This window comes from Dermacentor andersoni, chromosome 4 (assembly GCF_023375885.2).
Source record: "Dermacentor andersoni chromosome 4, qqDerAnde1_hic_scaffold, whole genome shotgun sequence".
Lineage (NCBI taxonomy): Eukaryota > Metazoa > Arthropoda > Arachnida > Ixodida > Ixodidae > Dermacentor > Dermacentor andersoni.
The window spans coordinates 4999819-5027206 of record NC_092817.1 but is presented as its reverse complement, the minus strand read 5'-3'; the positions used below and the strand labels follow the sequence as shown (position 1 = coordinate 5027206).

General features: G+C 46.4%; 1 long non-coding RNA gene across 1 annotated transcript; it reads left to right on the top strand.

Moving 5' to 3' along the window:
* Nucleotides 1–3115: 3115 nt before the first annotated feature.
* LOC129381858 (uncharacterized) lies at nt 3116–26978 on the top strand. The gene is made up of 3 exons (XR_011893766.1): nt 3116–3203; nt 6300–6377; nt 26824–26978. It is a non-coding gene; the product is annotated as an uncharacterized lncRNA (long non-coding RNA).
* Nucleotides 26979–27388: the final 410 nt, after the last annotated feature.

The following is a 27388-nucleotide window of genomic DNA, read 5'->3' as shown; positions in this document are numbered from 1 at the left end:
CAACCTCTATCACTAAGGAGTTCTCGAGGTGCGCCATGTCGAAGGACAAAGCGATGTAGGCCGAAAGAGGCTACATCTCACACTTGTTACGTTTCGCCTACGACGCGCGGTATAGCCGGCGCGGATGCAACGGACGCCGGGGCTTCGTTCAAAGCGGCGGACATTTTGGCCCGTTCAGCGCTGCCGCAACGCCTCCCCGCCAAGCGCGTCCAGGCATGTTTCAATGCCACGTGTCTTCGTGTGTGCGTGTGTGTACATGTTGGTGCCCACGCTTGTCAAAGCGCGGCAGCCGGGGAGAGGAGCTCCCCAACTGTGAAGCGAGGAGGTCTGACCGGCGCCGGCTCGGCGGATGCGTCACCTTCTAGTCTCAACGTGTCCGCGCGGCGCCGTCACGTGCGCCTCATCGCGAGCCGTTCCTTCTTGCCCTCGACTCCGAGAGTATAAAAGCAGCAGCCCACTGACGCCGAGTGAGGCTCCGATTTCTTCCGTCGAGTAACGTGGTCTCCCGTCTCTCCACTTCGGTCGACCTGACCGGCCGCTCTTTTGCGATGCTATAATAAACAAGTTGTTCTGTTAGCAATCGACTCATCCTTTGCCAGGACCTTCGAATGCTTCCAGTTGTGCCCCAGGCCGCTAGGCCAACGCTACCCTTGGGGCTTGCGACCCAGAGTGCAACAACTGGCTGCCAGCGGTGAGATCGCGACAACGGAGGCCAGCAGCGAAGATATGCGGTCGACTGTATGCTGAGCAGCACAACGACCATCCGGGAGCAGTGCAACGAGCCCTGTGTGATGACTGGTTGCCTGCAGCGGAACGACTGCGCTGAATTCTTGGCTGCGAGGTTTGGTGAGTGCGGGACTTTCTTCTTCTGAGTTTTGCCAGGCTTTTGTTAGTGTCAGAAACAGAGCTGGTAATTGTGGTTGTCGTTGCTGCCGGGTTAGTTTGCGGCAAGACAATAGTAGGCAGTAGAGAAAGCAGCATTCAGAGCAGCCATGGATTGGAAGTCGTTGCGCAAACCGAAATTGCCGGAGCTTGCAAGAGAGTTGGGTCTGGATGTCTCAGACAAGCTCAGAAAACCAGAACTGCTAAGGGCTATTCTTGAGTTAGAAGCTGAGGATGACGATCGAGCTGTCGGAATGCCTTGATACCATTGAGGAGAGGGAGACGGCAAAAAGACAGGAGCGCGAACGTAAAGAACAGACAGAGAAAGATGAGCGCGAACGTAAAAAACAGAAATAGCGAGAGCAACAAGAGAAAGAAAAAGAGCGCGACCGTCAACACGCTTTGGAAATGAAGCGTCTCGAGATGGAGATGGAACGCGCTCGTAATGAAAGTCAGGCACACGGTGCAGGAGAACGAGTATTGTTCAATATGACTGACCTGATGCGGCCGTTTAAGCTTGGAGAGGACATTGGTTTGTTCCTGGTTAACTTTGAGCGAACGTGCGAGAAGCAGGGGTTCTCTCGGGAAACGTGGCCACAGCGCTTGCTCACTTTGTTACCCGGCGAGGCGGCCGACGTAGTCGCTCGCTTGAAGAGAGAGGAGGCAGAGGATTTCGACAAAGTGAAATCGAGTCTGCTAAAAAAGTACAGGCTATCAGCGGAGGCGTTCCGTCGGAAGTTTCGGGAAAATGAGAAAGGCAAAAGTGAGTCATATACAGAGTTTGCCTACAGGCTTATGTCAAACATGCAGGAGTGGCTCAAAGAAGAGAAAGCGTTTGGTGACCACGAGAAAGTTCTGCAGTGTTTCGGGCTGGAACAGTTTTATAGTCGGTTACCTGAGAACGTGCGGTACTGGGTCTTGGATAGGCCAGACGTTAGTACGGTGGCTAAAGCAGCTGAGCTAGCCGAGGAGTTTGTGACGCGTCGGGCTCGCGGAGCTAAGGACGGTCAAAAGGGTGAATTTGGCTCCAAGTTTGAGAGGCCGAAGTTCACACCCACGAGAGCAAGGACTCGCATCCACACGTAGTGCGGATGCGAGTGAAAGCAGTCCGACCGAACGTAAGGAGACGGCGGCAGCCGAAGCCAAACGCAGAAAGCGGTTCGAGATGAGGCAAGCGCGCGTGTGTTATACGTGCCAGAAGCCGGGTCACTTTTCGGCGCAGTGTCCAGAAACAAAAACAAAAGTCGTGTTTTGTCGTTATGCAGCACTGACAAGAACATGAAGCTTCTCGAGCCTTACATGCGAGACCTCCTCGTGAACGGGAAAGAGTGCCGAGTGCTTCGCGATTCCGCAGCTAGAATGGATGTAGTTCACCCCTCTTACGTAGAAACCGATATGTTCTCGGGCGAGTGCGCATGGATCAAGCAAGCCGTGGAAGCTCATAGCGTGTGTCTGCCCGTAGCAAAAGTGCTTATTGAAGGACCTTTCGGAGAGCTTGAGACGGAGGCCGCAGTGTCATCTATGCGCCCCCCCCCCCCCACCCCCAGTACCCGTACCTATTTTCGAATAGGTCCGATCACCTCCTGCGCGAGAAGGGGCTTTTGTTTGGTGAGGCTAGCGTTCAGGCCTTAACCAGATCGAGAGTTCGGGAGCTCGCTGCAAAGGCGGTAGTTGCGGGGCCGACGATGTCGAACAATGAGAAAGGGTCGGAGGCGCAGCAAGCTGATATTCAGAGCACGTCCGAACTGAATAAAATTGAGCCTATAGCGTTGAAGGCACCAGATACTGGAGAGGAAATGCCCGACACGGGAAAGTTAGAAGAGCTATCTGCAGATTTGCTCATCGCGCCTACGTCAGATGGACTTAATAGGTTGCTAAAAGTCAGCCGGTCGACTTTGATAGCCGAGCAAAAAAAGGATGGCAGCCTAGAAAACGTGCGCTGCAATGTCAAGGAAGGTATCGCCAAGAAAAATGCTCGTTTTGTGGAAAGAGGTGGGGTCCTGTACCGGAAGTATCTAGACCGCAGGGGAGTGGAGTTCGATCAGCTGATCGTGCCTCAGTGCTACCGTCAGGATCTATTGCGCTTGTCGCATGGACGTGAACATCGCCCCCGAGTGCTCCGAGGTCGCTGCGCATGCGCAAGGTGAAAGGAGGTGAGAAAGGAGGTGAATACGTTTGTACCGGATGTGACGTGTCGAGATGCTTGTTTTTTTACTTTTTTGAGAAAGATACTCTCGAACTCGGACATTCTTGCTCGATGCGTCGTTGCGGCGGCGATTTGATTTGCGATTGCCAGGACGGTAATGGCGGTTGAGACGCAGGTAAGGCACGTTTTTCCTTTCTCGGCTTTCGTGGGTAAAATCGCGGGCGGGCAGCTTGGGTTTGGGGACGTAAACTCCATTGCGAGTCCTTCGCGTTCTTTTAAGCTCGCTTTGCGTTCTTTATTGTGCCCGATGGCTTGCAGCCCGTAATCTAAAACTCTCTATTTTAGGCTTGTTGCTTCATCATGGAGGCGAGGTTGCGCTGCGTATTTGACAGGACACACGAACGGAAGACCATCTCACACACAAGCGTGTGTTGCGTTTTCGACCTGTGTGTCCTATTAGAAATTATGCAGCGCAACTTCGCAACCGTAATTTCCTACAGCCGTTTCTGCAGTGTTTGCATCGGCGATTAAAAAAAAAAAAGAACGATGGCTGCACCCCGCACAAAGAAAGGTATGATCGAAGCGCCGTTTCCCGAGTCATCGCCGCCGCAACGGAAGTTTTGTAGGAGACCAAACCGACGTCTACCGACTTGCAAGTTCTCACTCCATGGCAAGGACAGTTCTTCACTGAAATCATCGCCAAGATCTGAAAGCTCGTGATCGATGACAAATACAAAGCAAAATTCACCGGGGCTCAACAGTTACACGAGAGAATTTGCCGCGCCATCAGCCGGTTTGTTTCCGTATTAATTCCCGCGCCGTCATTGGATCACTGCAAACTGCAGGCGTCAGTTAGCGAGGACAGCAGTCGGTACACCCAGGCCGACCACCTGGTTAGTCGTCGAACGGCGGCGCAAACGCTCAAACACCTGTTGACACACAGCTTAAGGGTCAACTTGGAAGGTCGCAGTACGTGAGCACGAGGTTAAAGTGATCTAGAAGGTTTTCCCAGTCATTAGCCGGGATCAACAAGTCATCCATTTATCACAGTGCCACTGTGTGCCATGAAGAACCAAAAACTTTAATGAGTTGCTAGAATGCACCTGGAGCATTTCTTAGCCCAAACACCGTAGCTCTGTGGTGTGTGTCTCTTCTGTGTGTCTCGTAAAAATGTTGCGCAGTCCAACCTCTAATGTCCAGTTTCAACTGGAATTATGAATGCAGTCCTGTTCGATTCCTCTCAGAGGAATCTGGAGGTAGATGTTTGCATAGTCCAACACACTTAACATTCCTGCGCCTGAGAATTGTTGCAGCTGGTCATCAATTATTCTGGCGCACTCAAACTGTTGAGCTGTCAATAGTCTACCACTTGACGTCTTTCTCCATTTTTCTTGTCTACTAGCAGAACAGGAATAGCGTAGGTGTATGTTCTCTCAGTTACAATGCCAGTAGCCTTCCATTCCTTGACAATCTCTTGGATTGCTTCACTTTCCGCTGCATTTGACTTCTATGATCTGCTACACACTGGTTCCTCTGTAATCGACATTTCGAGTTCATTGGTACACCGCAGCTCTGATAGATTCAATACAAAGCAATCCTGGTACGTACTCATTCATCTGTTTCAGCAGTGCCTCTCTTTGTTATACATTGATGTCCTCCCCAGTGTTCATCATGCTGTTGTTCATGGGTTTCTGCTGAGGTGCAGCTTTTACAGGAACTTGTCCTCATGCAACAGTTCACCATGTGAAAAAACTTCCCTTCATCAGCTTTGGGTATTCATGCTTATCATTAGACACAGGTACTTCAATCTATCAGCCTTCAATGCAAAGCAGTACTCCTGTATCAGCCCCACTATGCTTGATGTCTCTCATCTTCAATAGCAGTTGCCTCCTTCATCCAACACACACATCTTCCGCAGTACAGCTCTTTCTTTCACATTATAGCGGTTCCTCAGCTGTTTTGTTCCGAGCCTGGTTGATATTACAAAAGGGTAGTTCATCTGTCTTAATGAATCCTCAGTTCATTCCCTATGTGCAGGTACACTGCGATCTTGATCTCTTCATGTACTGTCAACCAACATGTCAACAAGCAATGCCTTGTCAACAACTATCACTTTCACTTGTCTGCACATAATGTCCTAATTCTATGTCAGCCTTTTTTTAGTTCCTGTGGAGTGCACAGGCTCATAAATGCTGCTGGTTCCAAACAGCTGGGTGATGCATATTGCAGTCTGAGCTTCCTGGATAGCTCAACGATAATTTGAAAGAGCCAATGACTGTCGCTGTGTTGAGAAACTTAGCTGTGCCACCTGCACTCTTGCTGGTAGTCCTCTAGGCAGTTACCAACAATGTTTGTTGTGCAGTCTCTTGCATAAATTCTACGCCTGTCACAGTTTGTTTCCTTTATCTCGCTGATGGCTTTCAGCAGCTTTGTTCACACTAGTTGGGTCTGTTGGCTATTTAGTGTTATTTCCTTCACATGGCAATCCCGCACGAATGTTGCTCAGTAGCTGGTTGCTGTGGTAAGCGTGAACTAGCCCAAGGTCTCTAGCATGATTGCTTGAAATGAGGAATGGCATGCCAACTGTCTGGCTTGTCCCATTGCAATGCCTTCAGGACCCTGGCTTTTTGTATTCTTTCAATTCATTGTAAATCAGCCAACAGATCGTCATCATATTTGTGCAATTTTTCTGATAACAAGAGGTGTCTCTGGACTACAGACCTATGCAGATCTGTTCCTTCGTGTCCCCAGGCCCAGTGCCTTGCATAGTCACCTTGTCTCCGTGAAATATGCTGTTGTGAATTCACCTTTCATCTGGGTGCACATTTGCTTCTATTTCTCTACTGTGCTGGTCTCGCCGACAAAAGCCTTCCTAAATGCAATCTTGAACTCACTCCATGTCTTCAGGTTTTCAACAGGAGCTTGCAGCCAAAATTGAGCTGGTCCTTTTATGTGGAGCTTAGCCGTCTCCAACCTAAAGCTATCTGGCTAGCCATGCAACACCGCCATTGTGTCAACAATTTCAGACAACCGTCTGCCTTGTACACGGTGTCTTCGCTGTCGAAGTCTGCAGCGACCTTGATTAGAACAGGCATCACGTGGAAAGTATGCTTCTTTTCTATTAATTCAAACAGTTTTCTGTTCTATTTGAGTAAAGCCTCCATGCAGGAGGACATGCTTGAACTGTGCAGAGATAACATCGGAATGTTCACCTTGCAAGTGTCGCGCAGCACACAAATTGGTTTTCACTTTTTTTCTACTTTTCCCATAGGTTGCACTAGGCCTTGCCAACTCCACGATCATCCAAACCTTCTTGTATCATGTCTACAGACGAACCTCGGTCCAAGTTGTAAGTGAATCTCACTTCTAAAGTGTGTTGATGTTATGTCCACACAGGTTTAATTGAAAAATACAACACATTTTTAATGAAACATGCAAAAAAAACCAATGCAAGTCAGTCATGTGCACAGGGCACTTATCTTCTTGGTGATGTCGATATGCTTGTTGCCAGACCAAGTTTCCTGCAATTCTCTAACACACCAATGCAGCGCATGGAGCCACAGAAGTGTCAAGACCGAGGCTTGGCACAGCGTCAGCTAATCCCCAACGACGACTAGTTAGAACCGCAAGTTGCTCAACCGCCATCAAATATTTATCATTTTCTGTGATGCCAAACTTGTCGCCAGTCAACGTGTATGGAACATGCCTGTGACCAGCCGTGTCGTAGAAACTGATTTGGACGATGACCCATACGCATTTGCCCGCTTGCGCTACTTACTGCACAGTCAGGGCAACTGGGAGCCTGCCCTAGCACCGCTACAACCACAGCTGAGAAAATCTCCCTTTTCCACCTCATACCACCGTGGCGGCGCACAGACAACACCACACTGGTGAATCAATGCTCGGAACTGTACCCCCAACACCAGAATATTGACAGAGTCAAGGCATTCGTTAGACCTTCAACAAAGAGCAAGACACAAGCTACCACAACAAGCACCACAAGAATAGCAACTTTGCCATTAAGAAATACCGCTACGTACAGCCACCCTGGTTTGGGTTGTTGCAGCACGACTGCTATTGTATAGGGGACATCACAACCCTGACCACTGTCGTATGCGACCCTAGGACATCTCCAACCAAGCTCACCTTCATCGACTTGACACCGGCAATTGCAGCACCACTATAAGTGGTAGGAATTTTCTGCGGGCCAATCTACTGATGTGCTGAAACACCCTTCAATGCAAAAGTATACATCCATGTCTTTTCTTGTGCTGTGACAAGGGCAGTACGCCTGGAGTTGACCAGACAACAGCACAAGCATTTTTACTTGTCTTCAGGTGCTTCGCAGCATGTGATGAAATTTCTGCTGTCATGCACTTCGACAACATAAAAGCATTTTATGCAGTGCCAAGCAACTGTTCTCCCTTTTCGAAAACAACCAGGACTATGCCAGTGCCCCCCAAATCCAATAGCACTTCATTGAATGTGCACCACGGTGGGGAAGCTTTTGGCAGAGAGTAATCGGTACGGTTAAGGACGCACTAAAATGTTGCCTGAAATGGAGCAGCTTCAGTTATGAGCTACTCACTGTGTTTGCTGTCTGCTCACTTATTTTGAGAATGACGTTGCATCCACAAAAGTCCTGATGCCATAGCACTTTTTAGTCAGTGAGCATCTCGTCACTTTGCCAACAGAGTGAGAAAACTGTTACTCTTAGTGCCAGCACACTGCAGCTTCGACCGCGAGCTCAGCATTAGGAGGAGCTACTTCGGAGGAAGAAACAATGTCTTCTGTTTCTGCACACTCCTCACCACAGCACGCCCAACTTAAAGCCAGACGATCTTGTCGTTGTTGGGGACAAATGAATTTTGACTCTGAATTTTGACACCGTGATGTTCTTTAACATGCCCCAAAATCTAAGTGCACATGCGTTTTCTATTTCGCCCCAGCCGAAATGCGGCTGCCACAGTTGGCAGCAAATCTGCGACCTCTATCGATGCCATAGCTGCAGAGCTACCTCGGCGGGCTCAGAAGTGTTGATTTGACATGCGATCCCTTCCGTAATGTTGCCTGGACCCTACAGTGCACTTTAATTAATGCTGCTCTGCTTCTGCACACCCTGCGTAAGTTGTCCGCTTGACATATCAGACATTTTTCAGAAATAGAAACGTACTGTACTGTACCTTGAACTTAAGTTCATACAGCTTCCCAACAACCGCTGTCGTGTTATACTAGCAGCGTTTTATTGCCTTCTCACGGCACCGCTTCCTTATCCTCCCCTTCCTCAATCCCTTGTATGGAAACTGCCCCCTCCTCTCTACAGTTACCGTATTTACTCGCATAATGATCGCACCCCCGAATTTTGTCATCAAAATCCGATTTTAAAAATTTCCCGTGTAATGATTGTACCCCGAACTTGCCGCAGCGATACGTCGTGTGCCAAGTCTAGCTAATAATGATCGCACTTACCATCTGTCGAATGCTACGCGAACAACTCTTGAAGACAAACCAAGCGGTCTGCACGCACCAAACATTCTTAAGCAGATGCCCCATTTCATCCCTTTCATCACTTTCCGCACTTCCATGACAAAAAAAGAAAGCTACAACCATGCTTGCCTTTATTATGTGTAGGCTTTATAATGGTTGTGGTCGACAACAAAAAAGGCGCCTTTCATTTCTTCTCGTCTGTACTTGTGGACACACAACAAATCGCGAGCGGCAACGATAGCAGCAAAGTTTACGTTAGAAGTGTCTCCTATTCACACACCGACACTTGTAACACAGCTAAGCTATTCGCCCACCCTTAGCGGAAACGTGCTGTATTGGGATAGGAGTGAAGACAAATACCGCAGCATGTCCACCATGTGTTTCTGTCACTGGCAGCTAAGCGCGCCCATCAGTTTCTGTCCTCTCAAAGTGGACATGGCTATGTTATTGCTGCAAACTTGCCAATATTAATTATATTATTCATTACTGATACGGAATAAACTGTTTCAATGCATGTAATGTACTCACGAGAAGAAAAAAAAAATAATGTTCCGCGTGTTCGGCTTGCTCTGCTGGCCGCCATTTTTGTTTTGGTGTCCCGCACTACGTATAGCGGCAGCCGCCTATTTGTTGACCTGTTGTCATCCCGCAGCAAACCGGGATGAAAAAAAAAATTTGCGGGAAATTTAACCCGCGTAATGATCGCACCCCTGAATTTGCGTCAATTTTTTTTTACATGAAGTGCGATCATTATGCGAGTAAATAAGGTACATCTATGTCCCTTGTGCACCGGTGGACTCGCGTGTTAGTAGAAAGGGGAGAACTGCTTTTTCCAGGATGCTTTTGACGGGAGTAATGGATAATTACAGCTGTCATGAGGCTAATGTGGCGACGCCCAGGGAGCTCCAGAGGGCATTGTGCACATTCGACGCAGTGGGGTCCTAACGAGTTTGTCGGGTTGCCTCTCCTCCGACTCACTCCTGTTCTGTAAAAACACATTGAACCCTCCCCCCCCTCCCTACGCGGTGTGCCAGACAGCAGCAACCACAGCTGCAGTAGTGGGGAAATTGAAGGAAGATGCAAAGAAAGCTTCGCTTTAATACTTTGTCACAAAAAGCATTTCAATGCGCTTGGCAGAAGCGGAGTTGTTGGCAATCAAATAGCCTTCGTGGTGCTTCCACTCCTTCAGTGCCTTGCACTGCAAAGCCTATGAAGGAGCGGGGCATGCCCACAACGCTCCGCCTTCTGAATGTCGCCAGCCCGAGGGATGGTTCATGCCACCGTGATGTCACCAGGAAATATTGCATGCATATTTATATAAATGCAACACGGGCATTTTGAACTTCTGAGCCTCCACTAGACTCCGTACGCAGAGCCGCTAAGGCAAACACCGGCGCCGGACACAACATGGCGATAGATAGATCGGGCAAGTATTTTAACCACAGCATGTTTAAGAACAAGTTCACATGTATGTCCATCATCATAGGTGTCAAAATGTGAAGAGTTGCCATCCGTTTTTTACTAGCACTGGGAAATGGTGCAGTTATTGTGCACCTTGTTGACGGTCTGTCTTCTGAATGTCTTCGTATAAAATATTTTGCTTGCAGACATACTAAAGACTTATCTGCATGCAAGTAACAGCTTTCTGCAAGACACACAATATGTTAGCTAGAGGTTATTTTGAGTACTGAATGAATGCTCTTCATACCTGATAAATAATGAAAAGCAAGTATGGCAACAATGATTAAAAGGGGTTTGATATTACTCATCTTGGAATGGTGAGGAATTAAGTTTTCTTGTAGTATTTAGCATATCCACTTTTTGCTCAGCTTGTCATCCTGAGGAAACCTGAATATGCTTGTGCTTTTCATCTTGGGTTGGAATTTTCATGGCAGCAGGGAATACTGCACATTTTAGGGTGTGTGTGGCGCTTTTTAGTCTTTTCTTAATGCAATCCTGATGGAACTGGTCCAACTATCTGGCTGGTCAAATGAAGCAAATGGCAGAAAAAACTTGACTCTCTGTTCGCCAGTACTATTACTTCGCTTCGCCGCAATACATCCGTGTTCTGCGGTGAAACACCAAGTGGGAATAAGTGCCACACATGGCACGTAGCATGCAGCATATGCCATGCATGCTGACATTACGGACACAAAGATGCCTAATAAGTTTACCAACAAGCCTTTAGAATTTTGGACTAACCTCTGCTCGTTGGAAACATCCCCTCGACTTTGTTTTTTTGTCTTACCACCTTGTTCTTTCCAATTTTTCCAAAACACGGGTGGTGTTCTCCACGTGCGTGCGTATAATTGGAACTTGTACAAAGCCCCATTAATGGTCTTGTATAGGAGACACATGGGAGGCAAATCGAGGGCTCCAATCGGGACAGCAACCTCACAAATGATTTCGAATGGCTGCCTGTGTGCTAATTGGGCAACAGGGTGCTCATACTGTGACCAGAAATGGAGTGTGTGCACCTGTATATTTGAGGAGTGTGTACCATGTCCTATGATGGTGGCCCCCCTTTTCAGTCTTGCTATGCTTTTCCGCATAACATGGCTGTATTGTGGCAATGCTGACCAGTCAAGTTTGAATTATTCGGCGAAGATGAATCTTGAGATCGAAACAACAGATGTTTGCACCCATAGAAAGGTATGGGCATCAGCTGGGACCGTGGTAGGGATCGAATTAACCAGAGTTGAATCAACGGAAGTTCAACAATGATGTTGAAAAAAGCGAGACTATTCACAGGCGATTGCATTCTTTACTCTCCCGTCACGAACAATGATGGCCCTTCAGAATTACCGAAATTCAATCACAGCTTGGTCTGGCACACTGTTCATGTCATTAAACCTCACCAAAGCTAACATCATGGCGTTTTCCCATTTCTGCAACATTTTTTTTGGCGGGGGGGGGCGATGAAGTAACCAACCATACTTAAATGTTTGTTGGTGTAGGTGCCACACTTTACTCCCCCATGACATGTGGTGATGTCAATTATACAGACTTTTATACAATTACTAGATGGAACCCTGGCACTGGAAACATTCAGCCACCATGGGAATTGTGAATAGTACATGGATTTTTCTGTTCTTTGTGCACGTGGATTTGGACATTCTTGGGGATTTGTTTATTATGCTTCATCTGCTTTCCTTGTCGTAAATTTGAGACCAATCTTTACTTTCTAAGGGCAGAAGACTGAACACACAGCCTACTAATTGTAGCAGTTTGGCCTGTTCAGGTGACCAAATCAAAACGCGCTAAGCATCTGAATTGCGTGGCTTGCCCGCAAGAAATTCATATGGCTGTTTTATGCCACTGTCGAAGCATGGGTCTGTAGTGTAATGATATCAATATCTGGCTTCTGTGTAACAGGTCCTTTGTTCAGCTGCTGCCATTGGACATTATTAATGTTTAACGATTTACCACGAGATACATTGTTGAAAATGACTTAAGTTTAGGCAAATTCACGTACTACCCATCATTCCCATGATGGCTGAACTTAAACGAGCCCCACTTGAAGCTCCCTTACACAATAGCTAGCACCAGAGTTCTTTCTAGTAATTATTGTAGTCCATCGTGGTTGCATAGTGGCTATGGTGTTGGGCTGCTAAGCAAGAGGTCGCAGGATTGTATCCCCGCCACAGCGATTGCATTTCGATGGGGGCAAAATGCGAAAACACCCACGTACTTATATTTAGGTGCACGTTAAAGACCTCCAGGTGGTCCAAATTTCCGGAATCCCCCGCTGTGGCATGCCTCATAATCAGATCGTAGTTTTGGCATGTAAAATGCCATGATTTTTTTTTTTTGTAATTATTGCATGAAACTTTACGACGCCAACAGCAGCAAGGCGTCAGTTGAAGTCGGTATGCCAATGGCTGCTAAGCCCGCTTAGCTTGTTGATAGTGTTACCAATGCCTTCATGATCAGGTAGCGCATGGCTTAATCTCCGAGGCATCACCTTTATAGTTACAACAGCTTCTGCCAGGTGGCCACTGGCGTTAAAAGTGCTCGGCATGTGATGCTTCTCTCCCATGACTGCAACACATTGCCTGCAGCTGTGCAATACAGTGGAATCTACCGTAAAGTTTGGGTGCGAGTTGCAAGCAAATTTTGAATTAAGCTGCCCTTAAGCTGCACTTCTGCAACTCGTCACGTGTTAGCTCAGTACATGCACTGCACATAAACACTCCATTCAATGAGCTTCCTTTAATTGCAACAAATTCGAGAGATTTGACTACTTAAAGTGGTTGTTAAACATAATGCCATAGCTTTTTCTGTAGTACTTGCAATATCGTGCGAACATAAATCACACATTACATTTTTAACCGATAATGGAACTCTCGACGGAAGGTTTCCTGCGAAAAAACAATCTTTCTAATGTGGGCATTTATGGGCACCGTATCGCTATCGTTGGTTTTGCACTGCGAAAGCATCTGCTCTGCAGCTTTGCGCAGGCTTTAGGTAAGCATCTTTTGAGATCAGGAAGCTTTTGTACCTCTCCGGACCTGAACATTAATTTGAGGGTTTCCTATTGGCTGTGCGAATTGAGACAAAGAAATGAGCATAACAATCTGTTACCATACATCAAATAATAAAGTTGCTTGCCTTGTAATTTTTTTCAGAAGCATACCCTCAAGCTCAATGTTGTTGCTCATGTTTGCTTCACAGTAGTTGCCATATTGTTTATTTTGATAGACAAAAGTCATCATGCTGGTTGCAGTGAAGCTGAATCTGGAGCACTTGTGCCTATATAGTACACATTTGCAGCATTTGTGTAGGCTTATGCAGTTGTGCCGTTTGTCTCTTAAAACGGTGTTGACAGTCGCACTCTATCGGCATTACGTTTGTGCTGGTGAAACACGCCTTTCCATTTCTCAGACCACCGGACACACACAATTTAACCATGTCATTGTAGGCGGTGTATTCACTTTTGAAGTACTTTGTTGTATTTGGTTTTTTTCCTTGAAAGGCAGCAAGGCAGGCTTTAAATCCTCCAGAAGCCCACCCTTCCTCCCATTTTATATGCTATTCAGCTTTGGAATATTTACCGACTTGTGCACTATTTGGACTCCTAGCCAAATAATACAAGTTCAATATTATGCAGCCATATTGTATTTTTTTTTTTTTTACATCATACTACCATTAAGAGGAAAATTTACCAAGAGGGCTCCTACCTAAACACATGGTAACAGAGAAATAGTTCTCCACTGCGCCAACGAAAAAGTTGAAATCTAGCGACCTTTGGAAGACAAATTTTGATTTCTGCCAGCAATTTCTGAGAAGGGGAAATTTTCAGAAAACAAAACTCAAAATATAAATCCACACGGCAATGAAAAAAAAAATGTCAGTTACTACTCAGCATCTAACAGTACATATATAAAGCAGGGAAAATGTATGCATTACACATGGCCTTCAAGTATACTACTATGTAACTGGGACTTTTGCTAAACCCTCTTAAACATTGTAACAAATTCACAACATACTATAAAGGGGGTTTATTACGTGACAGGCCGATGACAGGTAGAGAGCTTCACCGAGCAGTCTCTAATGTTGAATTCCAATGGCAGATTGGGACCAGCTGCTGATCCCGGATTGCTCCGTGGAGCAAAAATATTTGCTCCGCCGGAATCCGCAGATTTGACCGCAAGTCCTCATGACGTATTTCCTTCACCCGCCTCTGCTTCCTGTCACGGTCGCCTGTTTCCGGTCGCGGGCAGCTATGGACGACATGGGAAACATGGACGCCGCTTTGCGCCGTGCGATTTTGTTCACGCTCCTAGAAAGCTCCGACTCGGACAGTACAATTTCCAAGTCGAGTGATGATTCTTCTGACATGGACAGTGAAATGGGGTGGTGGGTTGCGCTTCCAAGCGCTTGTTCCTCTCTCTATTGTAGCGCCCTCTCACTTGGTTTTCCTGTACTAAGTGCCCCCGCGGGAGCGCACGCATTCCCTTTGCAGATATGGTGTGAGCAGATGAGAGTGACCTCAGTCGGAGCGACGCACTCCGTTCGTGATCCGGCCGAGCGCGCGCGATCTACCATTGGAATTCAACATAAGCTTGTATCTGTGGCACGTGATGCTGTTGGCAATCCTGCCTACGTCCGGGCATTCTTAGTCTGAAGATGAGGCCGCAGGACATGGACAACATTGCAGTTATGACGACGCATGCCAGGGGCTCTACGAGTTAGTTGAAGGGAGAAGTTCGCTGCAGAATGCGGTATGGTCCATCGTAGTTAGGAAGAAGTTTTTAAGTGCGGGTCTGTGCGGGCAACCAAACGAGGGTTCCTGCTAAGAAGGTTGGAGTCAAGTTGCGAGCAATGTGTTTTCATTTAGGCGTTTCTGATCGTCCGCAGTGAACCAGCGGGCCAACTGACAAGATTCTTCAGCTTGTTTTGCAGCGTCCAAGATTTGCAAGCATTCTGATGGGCCTGGTCGGCAGAGCAGAATGGTATTGATTGTATGAGAAGGATGACGGCCATAAAGTAGAAGGGGCAGAAACTGGTAGTGGCTTGCATTGCGGTATTGTAGGCATAGGTGACGAATGGAAGGACTACGTCCCAATTGGAGTGATTGGATGCAATGTACATAGTGAGCATGTCACTATGGGTGCGATTAAAGTGTTCCGTGGCACCATTGGTTTGCAGGCGATAGAGATAGGAAGGCGCAGCCTCGGTCGCTGAAGAGTTCACGAGGGCCTCTATGACCAAGCACAAAACAGCATAGTATAAAAGAGGCGATTTCCTGCTCTGTAGCAGCTGGGAGTGCAGCACAGGGGTGTAGCCGGGGGGGGGGGGGGGGGGCTTATGAGGCTTCAGCCCCGCCCCCCTCCGAAATTTTTTCGCGCTGTCCATGCACCGCCGACCAAAGCAACCTCCGGCGCCAAAAATCATTCTGGATTTTGTCTAGAATGTCATTTTTATACTCTAAAATGCATTTCACCGCGAACATTGCGAACTCGGGCTCGATTTCGCAGCAACGCCTATGTACCGGGAGTCGCATAACAGCAATTAGCCCCATATGAGCCCCAAAGTTTGAAGGGCGTTTTGTTGACAAACAGACTCGCCGCGGCATCTCACAGAGCGCATGGATATCAATTCCGAAATTTTATGGGTATAAATCTCAAACTTTTGATGTGAAAGCTGCGTTGACATTTCCAAAGTTGTGCTTTAGATTTTCAATTTCGGAACTTTGTGGGTTTAATGTTTTTATAAACATTTCACGGCAAAGGTTCATTGACTATTCTAAAGTCTTACATCGGAACATACAACGAGACAAGCCAAATCAACACACTATTAGACAAGTTGACAAAGCACGCAGCAAGGTCCGATGAGACGAAGCGTTGTGGTGGTTCATTTGTGCCGTCATGTCACATAAAAAAATATCAAAATATTTTTTCACTTTTGCCAAAGCACCCATGTCAAGACACTAAAGCCAGCCAAGGTAACTACGTTCTTATTTTTTCTACTTTGACTTTTATTCAGGAGGATACACTGGGTGTCTTCATTTTGTTCTCGCTACCCTACCCGCGGGCAGCCAGAGTGCATGCGTTTTTCTCGTGTTGCCTCGACCACCGCGCTGCGCACTTCGGTTCGGTTTGCCCTGGCCGAGTGGATTTTTGCCTGGCAGAGTTTTCGACGCTTTCTGGCTACCACACGAGAAAAAGAAATAAAGGTCGCTCGCTGCCATCACTGTGGGGACTCAACGGATTGCACCGCGTTCGCTTGAGCGCAACCTCTCCAGAAAGCCTTGTCTTGCCGGTGTAGGGTACCGAGCAGTATGCGTATGGTTCTTGGCGGACCAAGCGTCTCACGTTTCTATATTTCTTCTGTAGCCACATTAGGTACGCAGTATAGGCATTCGATTGTGGCCAACATATTTTCATTTCGGTGCCCCCGCCCCACAAAAGGAAAAAAAAAGGTACATTGTTGTGGCGCAGCGAATTGTCGCATGGTGAAAGTTCGATTTTGATACTTCTTCGTTTGCGGAAAGTAATGAGTCATGGGACGCTTCAGTTGCCGGATACTCTTATTATATTATTGCGATAGCAATTATATGGATACTCCAGGTGCTTTCCTGCCGTCATCGTCGCCCTCATGTTTCGTATAAAGACCAAGAGCGATAACAATGTTACCGAGCGCCGCATGTTGTATGTGCGAGTGAAAGCGCAAGGGGAGGGGGGCTGGAATGGGTGAGCCGATGATGGTGACTGTGTTGTGTGCGCAAAGGAGAAAAGCGGAGAGCAAGCTAGCCGTCTTCCGTAGCGCGCGATACATCGGCGGGCCAGTGGATGGAATGGGGGTGGTATCTAGGATTCTGTGAATCTGATTTGCAACATGTTTATTTGCCTTGTTCGACGTGTTATATATCGTGACTTTTTCTTAGATACGTAGATTTATTGGATACTTTTTTGATATATTTATATATCTTGTTGCGAGGTTTCATGTATACGTGCAGTGAACTTTCTTTCCAGTGACACTTTCTTGCCCTTTATCAAGCTCTATCATCGCATTTGTGTATCCCATTGCATCTTTGCATTTGTAATGCACCAGGGCGAATCAAATGAAAGTGAGCTAACCCGCCCCACGCAATAATAGTTCAATTCATTATTTGCGAGGCACGTGCGTAGAAGAGAGGGATGAGAGGGAGAACAGGATGTGAGACGCAGGTGTGAGGATAAAGGTTCTGTAATGCTTTCATATATTCAGTTGAACATGGTTGCGCGACACATTGGAAGCTCCAAAAGTTGAACAGCGTGGTGCCATGAAGCTTTTGACTGCGGAAGGTATTTTCCAAAAAGAAATTAGACGCCGTATGACTGCTGTGTACATTGAACATCGCATTTCATTGGCCAATGTTAAGCGATGGAGCACACAGTTCAAAGTAAGGACGTGAAAATTGCAAAAACGATTCAAAATGGCGCTAAATTCCATCGTGAAATCACCTTCAACAAAATTGCAAAGGTTGATGAACTGATGAGACAAGAACGGAGGATAAGCATCGGACTGGCAAAGCGTGTGTCAAGCTTCAGTTCACGCCATCATTCATGAACATCTCTGTTATCGGCTTTTGTGTGCGCAATGGCTGCCCAAGATTTCGAACCACCACCAGAAAACTGGGAGGTTCGGCGCTGCCTTGACTCATCTGATCCAGTATCAATCACAATGATGGTGGCGACTTCTTGTCTGCAATTGTGATTGGGGACGAACCATGGTGTCACTATCACGAGCCTGAAACACGACGGCAAAGCTTACAGTGGAAACATTCGAATTCACCACGCCCAAAGAAAGCAAAGGCCATCATTTCTGCTGGAAAGGTGTTGTTGACTTTTTTTTTTTCTTCGATCGTCAGGGACCATTACGGATAGAATTTGCTAAATCTTGAGAGACTATAAATTGTTTCCAATACTGTGAAATGCCGGAACGGCTGCGTGTTGCAATCAAAAACAAACAATGTGGAAAATTGACGGATGGGGTCATCTTGTTCCACGAGAATGCCCGTCCCCACATCACTGATGTGTTTAATACAAAACTGGCAAAGTTCAAGTGGGAAACGCTGCAACATTCGCCATACAGCTCAGACCCAACGTCTTGCGACTTCCACATTTTGGGGCAACCGAAAAAAAAAAAAGCTGTTCAAGGGAACCAGATATGCGCCGGACGATGACGTGAAAGAGTCAGTTGCAGACTTTTTAAAGCAGCAACCCAAGGAATTTTATGAGACTGGAATCACGCGACTCCTTAGTCAATGGGACAAATGTCTAAATTTTCATGGAGGCTACTTTTAAATAAAGTACCCCGTTTGTCATATATTCGCATTGGCTCACTTTCATTTGACTCGCCCTTGTATATTGTGCAGAACTCCTGCTTATTATACGTGCTCTCTATTGCGACTATAATTCGGTGAAATTACGATACAAAGCCGGTGACAGCTGCTCCTGCGTAATACATTGGAATGAATGCCAACGTCATCGAGATTTTTCACTGGCCGTTGCATACGCACATAATGTAAACACTGTTCTTGAATGACAAAAGTTTCATTAACAGATTTGTCCTAAACTTGTTCATTTCATGGCCTTTACATTTTTCATATCAGCGGCATGCACTGCTTTGCTGCTTTTGAACTGAAATAGTTCTAAAAATAGTGTGATATTTTCTTTATTGAATAGACAATAAAATGGAAGTATTGATATCAGTTATTTTGGGCACAATTTTTGGAACGATGACATTCTACTTATTTTGACAGTGCGTAGCGTTCTAGAATTCGTTTGCAGCACCATTGGCAATGCAATTATTATTCATGTATTTGATCCCTCGACAAATTATTTAAGAGGAATGCTTAGCTCGGTCAAATACATGTAAAACAGAAACGCTATTCTGAGATAATCTTTACATCGCTTTTAATGAAATTTGTTGCATTTGAGAGAGAAAGTTAAATTCTAGTGTCTGTTGGAAGTAGAATTTCGATTTGGGGCTGGAATTTCGTTTAAAATATTTCGAAAAATTCGGAAGTTCGAAAAGAATAGAAGCACGACGTTTACAATCTGATAGCTCTGCATCAAGAACATATATCGTGGTTCTGTCAACGGCATCTATTATAACAGTCAAAGCGGACACATTTGGTATGTCAATTTGTATCTTACGTGAATTGGTTACGATGTGTACAAGGGTTCTGCAAAAGCCGTATTTCCATAATACTATTTTTTTAGATTCATGTGTAACATATCAATTTTGTCCGCTGTAGATGTGCTATTAGTAGAAATTCACAGAATTGTGATATCATTTTTCATTGTTCAGTTAGAGTTTTAAACTTGATTGTCTCGTTTCCTGAAAATTTTGGCTATTTTTTAATAAAAAATTGTCAACCTAAATGAAAAATTCTAAACCAGCAGTCACTAGAATTTAAGTTTTTCTTAAATGTAACAAATATCGTCAAATTTGGTGCAGTGGTTGCCGAGAAAAACTAATTACCCTTCTCAATGTATTTAGATAGGATGCCGAGCTAGATGGAGGCGGCCAGATGGGTCTTTTAAATTCGAAAGCCAACGCAGCGCATGGCAGTCTGTCACTACATCATAAAAGCAGCCTTATAAATTAAGGCGATACTTGCCAAGCGCCCAGACGATGGTCAAGCACTCCTTTTCCGTGACGCTGTAATTGCCCTCCGCCTTGGTCAGTACGTGGCTCGCATAAGCCACGACGTATTCTGGCTGAGCAGGATGACACTGTGCGAGAATAGCACCGAGGCCTACACCACTTACGTCGGTATGTTCTTCAGTAGGAGCTTGAAGGTCACAACGACAAAGAATAGGTGCCGTCGTGAGAAGACGGCGCAAGATGGTGAACGCATGGTCGCAGGCAGGGGCCATGATGGCGCCACGAAGCAGTTAAAGGGCCCCAGAAACGGTTCGGACAGATTTTGTAGACGCGTAGGGTATAGTTTAAGTAGAATATTCACACCGCAACTTAAATGAAGTGTTACGTATTAATGGAGCTACAAGCGATTAGAAGTTACCCTCCTCCCTAGCCATGTGTTCCCTCCTCAACTCGTTCGCTGAGCAATCAGGGCTAAGCTCCGCCTGCACTGGTTCTGTGGCACGACGCGACGTCACATCGTCCACTTCCGGTTGTTTTGGAGCTTGCCCACACGAAACCTCTCCGCTAGCCGCTTGGCCTCGACCCCAAGCGAGAACTATCGAAGCAGCGTGCGTTGCGAGCATTCTGTCGCAGCGCCGAACATGTCTGGTATTCCGGTAACCACTGGCGAGCTGCGAATTTCGACGGAACGGTGGAGACAAACTCAAACTGATGGAGGAACTTTAGCGTAGACATACCTGATCGGTATCCATGGTCCAGCCACCCGTTGGCGCAGAGCTTAACCAGCCAAAGAAAGAGCTAATATTGCTCTAACAGTGTAAAACATTTTAAACATTTGCAAAAACGTGTTAACGATTACACTCCTGCGAAAAATTTACACCAGCAGCAAAGAAGAATACATTTTGTTACTGATACTGTGTCTGGTTGAGCTTTTGCCAACAGGTGGCTGCACCATTGCGCTTTTGTTCATCCCCTGAAACGACACAAGGGGACACGGCCAGGCCTTGTAATCTTCCGGTGTAAAGTGACGGCCGCAATCGCGCAAATCGTGGTGCTGATCGGATAGCGGCAACCCGATGCGCAGCAGCCAGTTCGTTTGTCTGCTGCCTTACAGCGGTACACGATGTCGCAGCTTGACATATTGCCAGTTGCTACGTTTGTAGTCCACGACGCAACAAAGTCGAATCATAGTGCTCGCGGAAAGACAGACCGACACTGATGGCGGAGCTCTCGTCAAAGACTGAGCACGTAACACAAGCAGACGACACCTGCTGTGTACTGGGATATTGTTCTTGTGCATTCTCCTTATGTTACTTTCTCTTTATAAAAACAAATTAACTAACATTCCAACTACAGTGAAACCTCGTTAAACCGTAGTTGGCCGGAGCTCGGAAAAGGTACGTACTAAACGGTAGTACTGCTTAACCGAAATAGCGTGAGATCGCCCACTTACCTGTCAAAAACGGAACTCTGAGACAATGCAATGAAAGGGCAAAAAACGTACACTATTTATTCATTTTGGGCGACAAAAGTCTGTGATCTTTGTTTGATGGCGCAGTGGTCTGGCAGCAACGACAGCCGCCTCAAACCCACTAAGCCGCGAGCCAGCTTTTCCACCAGCCCCCTCTTCTCGGCAAACACCCGCATAAGGCTGACATAACGTGCAGCTTCTGCCACTGTCGGGCCTGGATCGCCCGTGCTGTTGCTGTCGTCCTCATCGCCGTCGTTACGCGACACTTCGGCAACAGAGGCAACTATAGCTTCGTCGGACATATCCGGAGAAGTCTGAACATCGCTATCGATGTCCCTGAAGTCTGTGAAAGAAATGCCTTGAGTAACACCGTGCCGCTCCAGCACTTCGGCGAGCAGTGTTTCGCAAGCTTGGTCGACGGCGTCGCTAGCATCCTCGGCGTCACCCGCACACACCGTGAAGCCAGCGCGTTTGAAGCAGTTCTGCACAGTCGCCGATTCAACATGGCGCCACGAGTATTCGAGCAGGTGAACTGCGCCCTGCAGATCAATTGAAAAAATCTTGCCACACTCAAAGGCCAGAAGAATTCTGCGCAGCAGATTCTTTTTGTAAAGCTTGTTTCACAGCCCGAATGACACCTTGGTCCAAGGGTTGTGCAATCGCTGTGGTGTTAGGAGGCAGAAACACCAATTTTACAGCTGCAAGGTTAGTTATCAAGCGCGACATGCGCAGTCGGGCGCCTTTAAAACATCTTGGCTTGGCCGACTTCTCGATCACGAGAAGTGGAAGTTTTTCAGTTGCCGACATGTTTACACCGAACGCAACCGAAATCCGGTCCTTGGCATGCTTGCCGCCGGTGCACGTCTCACCTTTAAACGCAAGCGTCCTGTTTGGCAGCAGCTTGAATAATAGCGCCGACTCATCTATATTGAAGATATCGTCGGGCGCGTAGTCGGTCAGAATGTGCCTCAGCTGGCCACTTTGCCATTGTTCTGCCCCATCCACGTCGCCAGCGGCACCTTATCCTGAAAAGACTTGTGTTTACGCCGTGCCTCGCCTTGAACCTCGCCAGCCAGCCATTGCTGCATACAAAGTCATCGTGGTTCAGCTGCGAAGCGAAAACCAGAGCCTTCTCCACAAGTAGGGGTCCGCTGACAGGCAAGTTCTTCGACCGCGCTGCTTTTAACCAGTTCACCAGCGCCTCTTTGTAAGGAAAAGTCGAACCTCGTATACAACATCTTTTCGCGGTCGCAGCAGCACTGCCGAACAACTTTTCATATGCCACACACGGTAGTTAAAGGTAAATCCCTTTCGCGTGCCAGCGCAGACTTCTTCATGCCACGTTCGATGTCCATTTTTTCCTGAATGCTAAAAGCACGCGGTGTTTTTGCCCGAGCTTCGGCATGACGAGAGTCCTAGCTTGCACGACGTCGCAACGCTTTCTCGTAGGAAATAAAGAACGCTCTCTGGCACGGCGCCGAAGTGATGTTGATGTGGCTTCTCGGATGGGGAGATGGATGAATGCTTCACCCTTCCAAGCGCCCTCTGCGTTTGCGCTTGGAGGCCGTTCGGATCTCTGAGGCTTGTTCTGCTGGGGTCGCCCGACGGGGACGATGTACTGCCGTGATCGCGTGACGAAAAGTGAAAACACTACTTTTTAACTGATACGTACGCGACAAGCTGGTACGGTTTATGCGGATACAAAATGCATTATGTTCAATGGCCGCTGAGTCAGGGATTTCACTTTACTACATTTAAAACGGAACTACTGTTTAAGCGGGTACGGCTTAACGAGGTTTTACTGTATTACTAACATTTGTTTACCATAAAGTTGGAAAAATTATCCATTGCGCGCGCCCTGGTCAGCCAATCGGATAGCTCGCCCCACTGGCGTCATATGGGTAGGGGCGGCTTAAAATTCCGCCGAGCAGTGTGCAGAGATCGGCAGCGATGTGCATTTTTAAAACCTTATGATAAATTACACGCTTTACGTGGAGCACTTAGATGTGTCAATTAATGATCAGGAGAACCTACTGTAACGACTGTTGGTAAGTTGGTAGAAAATCATCAAAATCATTTCAGGGTCCCGTAAAGTAAGGGGTTATAGTATCTGGGCAAAAATTCGAATGAAGTGGTGGAAATAAGAGCATAAGCCAATGAAACTGCAAAGTTCTTTCACTGTAGTGGGCTTTTGAAATGCACAGACGGCCCGCAATATCTCGGTATCCAGAAGAATGCCATCCTTGGACACGTGGCCGAGGATCGTCAACTTGCATGCGGCAAAGCAACATTTCTTGAAATTAAGTTGCAGACCGGCGTTGGTTAAGGAACTCTGTACGTGCTGAAGGCGGTGTAGGTCACGTAAAACATCCTTTCGAATGTAGCAGGCATGGTGCAAAGTCTGAAAGGCATGACAGTGAACTCATATAGGCGATCTGATGTAACAAGCAGTTTTTGGGTGATCGGCCTTTGCTATCAGGACCTGCCAGTAGCCTGACCACAAGTTCAATGAAGAGGAGAACTCGGCTTTGTGTAAGCAGTCCAGAGCATCATCAATGCGCGGCAATCTTGTTTAAGCGTATGGAACCGTCTATCTTGGTGACAAGTACCACAGGAGAAGCCCATGGGCTCTGTGAAGGTTTAATCACGCCTCGACTGAGCATGTTTTCGGCCTAGTCGGCAATGATGCGGCATTCCGCAGCGGATACGCTGGGAGTCGGTGTCGATGTGCAGTTTAAGAATGCTTGTGTGACGTCAAAAGAATTTTGGAAGTGCTGCAGACTTGTAAGAAGCTGGGATCGCTGCAAGGGTGTCGGATCCTAGGCCATGAATGGGCTGAAGACATATGTAGATGTTGCATCAGGAGCATAGAGGGTGCTCAGGTCAAGGACAGCCGCAGGGGGCAATTTGTTGGGTACGGATACACTCTGCATAGAGTCGATGGCCTCGACGTGGCCAAGGCATTCGTGACGAAGCAATGTGAGCAGGGATATAAACGGGCATTGTGCTGAGACCAGTGGCGAGGGCAAAAATAGCAAAAGGCAGAGGAAGGGCTTTTCGGACAATGAAAGGTCAGACGGCATGAAGAAGACCGTTCCATCGTAGATAGTACACCATGAGACTGGTTCAAGTGCTGACGAGCACGGCGGTATATTGGTGTCTCCCTTGACGACAAGGTTAGCAGAAGAATGAGGATCAATGAAGGTGAGGTCACTGAGCTGGGTGAATTCAACCTCAGCACGAGCGCAATCGATTACAGTGTTGGGGGAAGAGAGAAAATACCATCCTAGAATAAATTGCACGGGAGCACGATGAGAGCACTACAAATTCTATAGTGTACATAACATCTTATATCAGGACGCGGGCTGTACAGGCTGCGGTTGAGCACTTGCAGCCTGAAGCAACAATCCAGAAAGAGGCGTCGTTACCTTGCGAACGGATAGGCAAATTGTGGCATCCATAACAGAAACACCTGCACTGGTATCAACAAACATGTCAATAACATTAGCAGGTAAGGAGCGAGGACTTCGGCATTTCGAAACTTCCACAGTTCTTGCCTCGAGAACTATGTCGTCTAGTTTCCTTCATTGTTAGAGATGGGTCGTCAACGCATTGGTAAATGTACCTGCACCAATCATAAAGGGGGTTTATTACACGACGGGCCGATGACGGGTAGAGCGCTTCGCTGAGCACTGTCTGAGGTCGTGCAACTGCGGCACTCGATGCTGTTAGCAATCCTGCTGCCTACAGCCAGGGATTGTTCTTGATTACAATATAACAACTTTCCCCACCTTAGATGCTCAGATGGATGAAGTTTATGTAACTGTCATGTGTTCTTGGTGCACAGCAACATATTTGCAAACCTTATGCATCTATTTTTTCTTTCAGATTTTTCAGCAATTTCTGTGAAAGACCAATAGCTAAGAACAAGACATACGTCAGTGTGAAAAAAAATTTGCAGTTTCACCAAATTTTTGATGTACCATAAGCAAAGGATAAAATTGCACGTCAATGAGCGACTTGACTGGCTGTTCAAACTGTCAGGGATGTAGATGTGTAGATAGTGTTCCACTCCACGGCCACGCATGAAACAAGTTCACAGTATTTGATGAGCCATAGCCGCACTAGAACGAGAGCACAATGTTAGCTGAATGGCCATGGAATGCCATGATGGCCAGGCAGATGCACATTCTTTCAGCCAGCTCCAGGTGATAACATAGCATTGTAGACTTCAGGGTCACGTAAAACATCCTTTCAAATGTAGCAGGCATGGCTGACCTTATGCAAACTTGTCACCAAGATTCATACGTATTCCACGGTGAAACCTGGGAGCAATGCAAGATACGGCTGCCGAGTGTCAAATGGCACTGTTGACAATTTTTTGTCTTCAGGCTCTTTACCAATGTTGTACTCGACCTTCGCTTCTTTTCCGTCCTGTAGGTATTGTAGGTTGTCGGGGCCAAGTGACTCACCTCGGTGGCAACCTTGGTGTAATTTTTGCCCTCTGCAATAAGTGGCATACGAGTTGAATACAGAAATTCCTAGAGCACAGCAGCAGGACTAAAGTATATCACGCTCTGGCCTTGAAACTTGTTCTAGGTGGCATTGCACTTGCACTATTCCAATGAGACAAAATGTCTACTAGTTTGGGCCATTGGGTATCCCGCTGTAGATATTTAAATAGATGTATATTGGGATGTGGATTGCACCTGGTAGCATTTTGTCGAGCCCTGTTCAATTTAAAGGGACTGACAAACAATATTTAAAAGGACCTAATTTTTTTTTATGGCTATGCAAAGTTCACCCTTGGTAGTATTTATAGATGCAGTGGTTATTTCTAAGAGCACATGGATATTTTGTAATCATAACTTTTGATTTGAGCAGCTTCTGAAAGAGTCCCTCCTCCAGCAATGCCGATCACTAACCTTGGCAATTGTGAAAGCCGCCCATCATTCTACTTTCACAAGAGGAAGTGTGACTGTGGTTAACCACCTACATTTTGAGCTTTAAGCCATTTTTGAAAATAAAAAGCTGGTACAATAAGTTTGCATTGTTGTACAGATGTTATATTTGTAGGTTTTTCCACTAAGTGCATGCCTACGTCATGGCTGGCTGGCCCTCGTCATTGTTATGCTGTCGATAAACAAGCCAAGCCAACTCATCAAAGGCAGCGCCACTTTTGTACTCACTACAAACAAAGGCCTATCTGCACATTGCAAGTTATAAAATGCTTATAACAGAAAAATTTGTACTGCATTTCAATACCAATGAAAAGACCAGGAAGCACATACACTAATAGCAGGTCACATTATAGGCCTCTTGTTTTTGCCACATAGGGTGCCACAGGTTACCTTCAATATTTTTGGCGAATCAAAAGTATAAATCCACATTTAATGAGAACATGGCCGATTTGAACCAGTGCAATAGGCAAGCTTTCCATCAGCAGGGTTATCTCAATTCATGTTCTAAATGGTTGTCTGTCCCTTTAAATCTTTCATTATCAGGTACAAGGAGAGCTGCAAACTGTCATCAGTAGCTGTCGCACCAAATCCCGTTTCTCAATTACAACTGGTATGCATAGTCTTCAAAAGCTGTGTTGGAACAGTATTGGTCTGTCCCATATTTTGTGAAATGCCTTATTTTGGTTCGAATTGGTGTATGCTGAGTAGCTGCATTTGTGCATGCCATAGCTTTAGTTATCACCCATTTTGATTACCACTTCACTTTTTCTTTTCAGGGTTTTGAAGACTTGTAATACATCAACTTACCAGGAATACCAGGATCTTTAATAACCTTGCAGCCAAAGCCCCCACCCCCTTTTCTTAGGATCTGATGTCTGCAAGCTCAAGACATTTAAATAAGCTGATTAAAACTACCTGCAATGAACATGCACTGTTGTGGCCTGGTGATGCATTCTTTCTGCCACAGTAGTCACTTTAGACATATCCACCTTCACTTTATTCTCACTTTATTTTCTACTGACCTATTCCATTGCAATCACAATGATATTTACATTTCGTAGCAGTTCTCACGCAGCATGCTGCAATTGCTTGAAGTGCATGAAGCAGTGCTAATTCCACCAACTGTTCATAAGAAACTGCCATGCTCTGAATAGCGAAGCGGTTCACTGGAATTGATACTGATGCTGCCTAATGTCTCAAAGCAACACTTTGTAGGAGGCTGTGGATATGTTTTTGCTACCTTGGTGACTGATATATGCCAGTGAACTTCATTAAAAAATTACCCATCATGTACAACTTCATGATGTGCCTTTATAACTAAATGCTCAGGACCTAAATCCA